Genomic DNA, 9,626 nt, shown 5'->3' with positions numbered 1-9,626 from the left:
ACATTGATAAGATTCTGGTATTTAGACTGGTCTAAATTTTTTGCATATAAATATATTTTATCGAAATATAATAAATTGTAAATCATATGCATTAAAGTATTAGTCTTTCCCATATTACTCGGAGCGCAAAGTAGCATCCGAAAACATTGATTTGGCATGAAATCGTATACTTGTTTAAAGTTCGAGACTATATCGTCTTCAGTGTCATAATTTGGTATTTTCATATCTATATATATCAGTTATATAATATGAAAGACGCCTGAAAGACTGATGAAAGACCGATGAAAGACTTCTGTAAGACCGATGAAAGACTGATGAAAGACTTCTAGAAGACCGATGAAAGACTGATAATAATCTACACTAATATATATAAATGAGTCTATTAGCTTGGCAAAAAATTGCTGATCAAAAAGAAGAAGTTGAAAATCAAATCAAGAATATTAATAATCAAATAATGTCTTCAAAATTGGCAGATGAATTAGGCCAAATCAAATTCACAAAAATGTTTAAACCAGTAACATCTCGTCTCGATACACAAATTGAAGCAACTAAAAAGTTGAATAATATAGGGTTAAAAGAGCTTGACCCTCTTCCAGAATTTCCAATTGATGAAGATGAGGATGAAGATGAAATGCCAAATTATCCACCCCCGACACCCATTGATGAAGCTCAAACAGAAGATGAATATGAAATGCCCGATTTTGATCCACCACCACCCATTGATGAAGCTCAAACAGAAGATGAAGATGAAATGCCCGATTTTGATCCACCACCCTCAATAGAACGAAAGAGAAAAGAATGGGATCCTAGTTCGCTCAAAAAGGCTGATCAAAAGGAGTTAGATCGTCAAAGGGAATCTCTCGCCGAAGAAAGGCGTCAGGTTAGTGTTTTATTAGGCAAACTGAAGAAAAGTGGTAAAAATATGATCAAATCTGGTAAATACAAAGGAAAATCATATAATGACCTGTTGGAAATAGATGAAGATTTTACAAACCAAATTGATAGAATTGAAAACCAGTTGTTATTAACTAAGCATAAAATACAACGTATGGAGTACAAACGGGTTCCTTTCTCAGCTTCGGATTTACAGGAAAAATCAAAAAAATTGAAAAAGACCCCCAAAAAAACTAAATATAAAAAAAAACCAACTATAGAGGAATCATTATTTGATAAGATAGATGCTATGAGAAGGGACACAGCGCCTGATTCTGATAGAGAAGACGATGAATGGGAAGGTGGTGGTCTAGCCCATAATTATAAGGCTATTTATTACAGAGACCCTGAAAAACTTATTGAAAAACTGGATGTAATTTGCGGAAGCATTAACGCTGGAAATTCAAGTAATGAAGTAAGAAATCAAGGTGTTACAATATTGGACGAACTGTTAAGAGTGAAAAGAATTACAAAGCGTCTATATGAAAAAATTTATAACAATTATTTTATCTAATTTAAATATATATAATGGAGAAACATTTGATACTTAGTTCATTCAGGGCTAAAAGACAAGCCAATAATTATAATCAGAAAGCACATGATTTTACAATTTATCTTGGCCAGCCTTTATTCCTTGATCCAAATAAAAATTATGAGATGGCACTAGACGAAATAATCAGTATGACGTATAGCTGGTATAATATTTCGGCTTCATTCACCAATAATAAGATTAGATATCGAAAAACAACAGGTAGTGATACAAGTTTTAAAAATGTTGAATTTCCTAATGGCATGTATTCATATAGTGATATTGATACTTTTTTAAAAAATACAACTGGTAAAGATGGCGATGATTATCCATTTTTAGTTACGTTTGATTTATCATTATTTAGAACAATAATAACCATACAGCCAAATTATGAATTAGATCTATCTGTATCAGACTTTAATATGATACTGGGTTTTGATAAGAAAATTTTAACTTCAGGTAGTAATATAAGTGACAAAATACCTGATTTAACAAGGAGCGTTGATATGATATGTATTCATTGCGATTTGACTAAAAGATCCTTGACAGATGAATCAAGAGACGTTTTATTTTGTTTTAGTATTATAGCACAAGGAATTCGTAGGTCATTTCCTTTCACTCTTGAACCGAGAAGATTGAAATTTTCTCCAATTAATAAAAATAGCATTGATTCAATTCGAATATATATAACCGATTCGTATAATCGTCCCATTGATTTAAATGAAATCGATACGGCGTTTCATATCGTTATCAAAGAGGTGAATTAATCTAAACTAATAATATAAAATGAATCGAGTATACGAATGGTCAAAATTTTATAACCCTAAAAAAGGTTTATATCAATATCGCCATAAAGGATCAGGTTTAATAACTAATGATTTATCAAATATCGGACAATATGCTAAAAAAATGATAAAAGATATCAATAAATCACCAATAATCAAAGCACAAAAGAAAAGTTTAAAAACCGTGTTAAATAGAAGTGAAAAAGCTGGGGATCTTATTTTAAAACGATTAGCACAATTGAAGTAAATTATATAATCTAATAATATAAATGAGTTTCAGAAGCATAGAAAATGTTGAAAAAGTTGATTATCTCCGATTCAATCTGCAAACACCTATTATTCGACCTGCAAATGGGCTATATCAGGAAAAAACAGGGTATATATTCAATATGACTGATAGGTCTAGTTGGTTTGATTGGTATAATGGGTATTTTATCGTGAAATATAAACTTGAGAAAAAGGCTGATGGATCGAACATTGCGGTCAATGCTCTAGAAACACCTGCGCTAACGTCAACGATAAATGATAGTACCAGTATTATAAATCACATTATGATAACTTCAGGAGGTAAAAAACCTTACGATGGTAATGACTTGCATAAAATCTGTTTCATAAAAGGATTGCTTGAATTTTCTGATGACTTTAGCCGTACAGTAGCTACCAATTTCAATTGGTATCTCGACGATAGAGCTGTATTAGCTGGCGATTTAAGAACAGCCCCAAAAGTAGGAGCAATTAAAAGAGCTGAATTGTGTTCACAATCAAAAGACGTATACGCAATAATTCCGTTAAATAGGTTTTCAATTTTTCAAGAACTCCGCGATAAAATGATACCACCTATGCAAATCGAACTAAACATAACACTAAATGATGATAGAGAATTTATTTATAGAGTTGATGGGGATGAAACACGGTATGTTGTTCTAGATTTTCAGTTATGGTTACCACGTTTGAACTTTACATCAGCAGGACAAAAATTAGTGAATAGTAGTTTTTTAACAGCAACAAAATGGACATATTTAAGAGAATTTATTAAACATTCATCGCCAACAAATGCTATTTCCGGAATATATCAAATTACACCAGCTATTAAAAATGCAAAACATGTTTTTGTATATCTACAAAGAAACAAGTCAAATAATGAATTAGAAAATCCCTTTATTTTTGATACTTTTAAAATAAATGCGGGTGATAATGCATGTACACTATCTACCTGTCGATTGCAACTTGGGAATTCATATTTTACTCCAGAACTAGAGTATGATTGTGATTTTAAACCAAGATTATATAATGACATTCAAGAATATGCATTTAGAACCAACGACTACAATACAGGAACTCAGTTAAATTTACAAAATTATTCTGAATTATTTCCTGTTATCTATTTCGATTTAAGAAATTATAAGGAATCGGTTACCGATGATCCAAAACAGTTATTGTTTCATTACAGATTGAATGTACAAGCTACTGACGATTACATGATATACGCTGTAGTTCTTTATGAAGAAAAAATTGTAATTGACAAAATTGGGAATGAACTTATTTTTATGTAATATTTAATCTAACACTATTATATATAGAGCAAGACTATGAGCACAAAATATATTTCAACATATATTCCTTTAACAGAAGGCCAAATGAAAAAGCTAGCCAGAGCAATCAAAAATTCAAGTGAAGTGAGTTTATTGATTGATAAGCATCAGATCAAAAAGAAGGGTAATACTGAGTTATACCTTACAGAAAGACAAATAACACGGTATAATAAACTAAAAAGTAAGGGTAAAGGGATTACATTGAGTTTATCTAAAACACAAATAAGTAAAATGCGAAAGGTGATTGGAAAAGGAATACAAGTCACTCCTGATAAAGGAGGGTCCGGTATGCAAATAGAATACCCTTATTATCCATCACCAAACATTAGGAAACAAAGATCAAAAAACGGTGGTAAAATCAAACTACCGACTAAAAGAGATGCATTATCTTATAGGAGTCCTCCAATTATTGGTTCGTGGGCTGAATATGATAAATTTCTTAAAGGCGGATTGGTGCTTCCAAAAAAAAAAAAGATCTTAAAACCAAAAAGAAAGTAAGAAAGCCAACATTCCATAAGAATATACCGATGAGTAATTTTGATCTAATAAAATGGTGCAGATATTTAAGCATCCCAATCAGTGATGTTTTGTCAAGGGATGAAAGAGTACCACATAACCATAGACAAGCATTATTTATTTACAATCTTGAACCATCTTATATGAGCGGTAGCCATTGGGTTGCAACTTATGTAAAAGATAAGGTAATCAATTATTTTGATAGTTTTGGTATGAATCCATTTCAAGAAATAGTCGATCACGCAAAAAAGAAGAATTTAACATTGATACATCAAAACAATCAGATACAGAATATAAATACAACCACATGCGGATACTTCTCTTTATACTTTCTCAACGAAATGAATAAGGGGAATTCGTATTATAATTTATTAGAAGTGTTTGACATATATGACACAATGAATAATGAAAAATTCATTCAACATTATTTCAAAAATATGTAACGTAATATATATACAATGACTAAATCGTATTGTGTACGTGAAAAAATAAAAACTAATTCAGTTCCTAATTCTGAAAAATATATGAGAACAAAAAACAATCGTTTAATACTCAAATCGAAATGCGTTTCTTGTGGTATCACTAAAACCCGTTTTGTTAGTGAGAAAAAGGGGCGTGGAGTAGGTGAAACGATTAACAAAAAGGTCGGCGAAAAGATTCCAGGGTTTCAACAGGCTCAAGACTTAGCATCGGCTATCATGGCAGTTACCGGAGGTGATAAAGATCTATTTAAAAAATATTGGCGCGGTGACTTTGCTAAAGGTATATTTAATAAAAAAAGCGGAATTCAGACATCTAATTTTTGGAAGCCTGCTGGTGCATATACAAATGAAAAATTTAATCCATCATGTAATTACACAGAATATAAAAACGGCAAATGGGTTAATCATTATTGTGATTAATATCTAACATATAATATATATGTGCCTGTCATACTGCGTTTCATGTAATAAAAAAACAAATTCAATCAATACTAAAAAAGTAAAAGCAAAGAATGGCCGACTTATGGAAAAATCAATTTGCTCAATCTGTAAAAACAAAAAGAGTAAATTCATCAAAGGTGAAGGTATCGATATCCATAAAGCTATTTTAAAAGTAGCACCAAAAAAGGGTTTTGTAATGCCTGGTCATCGGTATACAGGTCCTGGTAATCCTTTAGAGAAACAGGTAAAGTGGGATCAAAAAACAGGTAAAATACTGGAAATATATGAAAAACCAACAGGAAAAACAGATGCCGTCAGCATGCAACATGATGTAGATTACAGCGTATGTGCAAATAAATCCTCAAAAGATCAAGTAAAGTGTAAAAATGAAGCAGACAGGAAAATGGTTAAATCCTTAGACGCAATACCATGGAAAGACAGGCAATGGGGGCATGCTTTGGCTCGAAATATAATAGCTGGTAAATCAAAAGTAGGTATGGGTATAAAAAAAAGAAGTCAAAAAACGGAAAAGGCCGTCGAGTGAAGAAAGTTGGCAAAAAGAATTAGCTGATGAGTTACACAAACCAATAAAGCGTAACTTTACTCGACGGCGTGTTATAGTTAACCATATTGATGAAATATGGTGTTCGGATTTGGTCGAAATGCAACAGTTCAGTAAATGGAACAAGGGATACAGATATCTTCTCATGGTACTGGATGTTTTCAGTAAATATGGTTGGATAGTGCCTCTAAAAGACAAAAAAGGTGAAACTGTAACTCAAGCATTCAAAACCATATTCAAAGAGGGGCGTAAACCTCAATATCTTTGGACTGATAAAGGGAAAGAGTATTACAATAAAAATATGAAGGAGCTTTTGGAAAAGAATGGTATAACACTATACTCAACCGAAAATGAAGAGAAAAGTAGCGTATGCGAACGATGGAATAGGACAATTAAAACCCGAATGTGGAAACAATTCACTGCTCAAGGTAATACGACGTACCTCGATATGCTACCCAAGCTGTTAAAACAGTATAATAATACCAAACACTCAAGCATTAAAATGACACCCGTAGAAGCATCGAGGAAAAAAAATGAAGGCTTAGTATATTTCAATTTATACGGTGATATGGAAACATCAAAACAGAAACCGAAATTCAAAATAGGTGATAAGGTTCGAATATCGAAGTATAAAAGAAATATTTTCGATAAAGGGTACACGCCAAACTGGACCGAAGAAATTTTTACAATCGATAAGATACAATACACTAATCCTATTACTTACAAATTGAAAGACCTCAGAGATGAGGAAATACAAGGTAGCTTTTATGAACCTGAATTATTAAAAGCAAAACAGGATGTATTCAGAATTGATAAAGTGATCCGTAGAGATTATAAGAAGAAACAAGCTTTAGTTAAGTGGAAAGGATACAGTGATGACTTCAACAGTTGGATTCCAATCAAGGATTTGAAAGATATATAAACAATTTTTAATTTTATTTATGGAGTATATGTTAAGAGTGCCTTAAAATCAATTATCAAGTATTACACATGCAAATAAAAATATTAAGTATAATATTTTTATAAATCAGTATTTGATTACAAAAAATATTTTAGGACATACATTCATTTTAAAAAAACATTGAATTTATCAACAACTAATTTTTCATCTAATTGATTTTCATTATAAAAAAAGGTATCAATATTTATAATACTACAGCCGTTATCAAAAAGCATTTCGACAATATCTAAATTAAACAAATTTGATATTACGTAATTAGTATCTTTATAATTATCAAAATATGCTTCAATATAATCAGCCCATGGGTTAGCACCACCATCCATAATAACTACACTCTTTGGCTGATTAAATACCATGTGCTTGAAATTAAATTCATCTTCTAAGATTTTAGCAATTATTTTAATATCATTCGATCTATCATTTTTATCCGAGGTTAAACCGATTATAAATCTTTTATCATTCATATATATATATATTACAAAGAGATTTTATTTTTATATGGTTTTATGCGTTTTTTCCTTAATGATTTTAAATTATATTTTAAATTAGTATGAATATTACTGATATAACTTTTAGTAAAAAACGCATAAAACCATATAAAAATTTCTAAAGTATATATATATATAAATGGTTGAAGTCCGGAGATATTTTACTGAAAAGGACAAAATGGATGCAAAAAGAAGATCGAAAAGAGTATATGCTTCTAAAAAGGAATGGTTTTGTGTCATTTGTAATAATTATAACTATAAACTAGCCGGTAAATGGAGACATCTTTTAACACAAAAGCATATTAATAACAGCATCATTTACAACAAAAAATCAGATTAAACGCACTGTATAAATGATATAAAAAAATAATGTATAATAAATATTATAATGACATCAAATTACATCAAAGAAAAATTCGTTGAGATGATGAATATAATTGAAAAACATTGCATGAAAGATAATATACATTTTTTACAATTAAGTGAAAAAGAACAATCAAAAAGATTAGTTAACATTTGTTATGATCTAGGTATTATATCAAATATGATCATACATAAAAACATGTTCAAAAATCTGATAAAAATACAAAAATATTATATTGAAAATGTAATATAAGACGTTCATTTTAAACGCACTAAGATGCAAGATTTTAAAAAAAGAGTATAAGAACTATTAAGCCAAATGCCACAAACAAATAAATATAATTGATCATATAAAATAAAATTTTATATGAACAAGATTTTCTCTTTTATTTTATTTTAGAAAATAAAAAAGAAAAGCTCCGCTAGAATCCATAGCTTGAATCCATAGCTAGAATCCATAGCTTGAATCCATAGCTTGATTTAAACGCACTTCCAATATTTTTTAAAAAGAGTATAAGAATTTTTTTGATAACCAAATCTAAAACCAACTTTGAAACAAATTTGAAAAAATAATACATTTAAGAAACAATTTTGACTAAAAAATGAAAGTTATGATTGGTTGACATACTAAACATAGGGCAGATGTTCAAGGTGTTTAAATATTAATAATGAGACAACTCAGCGGGGTATATACCTGATTTTCCATATTTTAAAAAGAGTATAAGAAGTTTTTTTTATTTTGAAACTAGGGTTGAGTTAGGGTTGGTTTTTCAGGCTTGTGTCAGTTGTTAAGATAAGGAGCAAATATAATATTTTATTATATTTGATCATAAGTTTCATGCATTTTATAAATAAAATACTATGAAACGCTCCGCTTGTAATCCAGCGCAAAAATTCAGTTTTTGATTCTAATATTTGATTCCAATATTTGAATCCATTTTTGTCCCATATTTTGTATCCAGCACTGGAAGTAGTGATGTACTACATCTCTAAGGCAAATTTGCCTCAGAGTGTAGTACATTACTACTATAATGGATCATGTTGAACGGTTCCATCTTCTCCCGTTTGCGCCCATTGGTTCTTCGTATTTTTATTTCTCAAGGAATGAGGTAAAAAATCTAATTAAGTTCACCATAAAGTACCCTGATGCTGTAGAACCGCATCGAAATGACGCCGAAATGTGTCCAGGACAGTGTTCCAAAGCGGTAAAGAGGTACTTGCAAGAGCAAGAGGTATTGGAATTTGTTGATGCATGGTTTACTGAATGCTTGAAGAAAACGGAACGCACTTTTAAAGGTATGAAAATATTTGTTTAATAAGCACAGAGAAAAAAGAAATGGAAATATACTGATCCGCTTATTGTAGGCGCAATTCTTTGTAGTTTGTAAAAGCGTTTGATTCGATTTGTTTGTCGCTGTTTACTCTTCAACTGAAATTGATAAGTTAATCTGAGAACTTAAACTTTTATAAACATGGAAATGTATTAGTCTCAGTTCGACATTAAGAAAGTTTTCTTAAATCAGTAAAATGCGAAAATGACCTGCTGTGAGTTTTGCTAACTCGAGTTTCTGCGAGATTTAAGCACTATTAGCTCTTTTCTTCCATTGTTTCTGTCTGATATGTTTTACATTTGATAATTTCTTACTTCTACTGCTAACTTCTAGTAAAAGCCATTCGCACCCAACTAAATAAATTGAAAACAAGAACATTGAGAAGCTTGAGAAGCTTAAAATCGGGCGCTTTGCCTTGAAAGGTAGGGTTCAGTACAGCAGAAACCACGAAGCAGTTACTTAAGTAGCACTCAGTCCGACTGTGTTTGTGTAAGTCACAGGGCTTGCATGAGCTGTATTAGTGTGCATAATATAATATCTAGAACGTTGTCGAGATTGCATTATTACTTAATGACATGATGGTTTCAATTTATAAATGTATTTCACACAATACAAATAAACGATTGAAGTAGACGACTAGAAA

The sequence above is a fragment of the Oculina patagonica genome, chromosome 9 (genome assembly GCF_052425735.1).
Source record: "Oculina patagonica isolate OP01 chromosome 9, crgOcupat, whole genome shotgun sequence".
NCBI lineage: Eukaryota > Metazoa > Cnidaria > Anthozoa > Scleractinia > Oculinidae > Oculina > Oculina patagonica.
The sequence above is the reverse complement of the archived record's forward strand: the minus strand, read 5'-3'. Positions refer to the sequence as shown.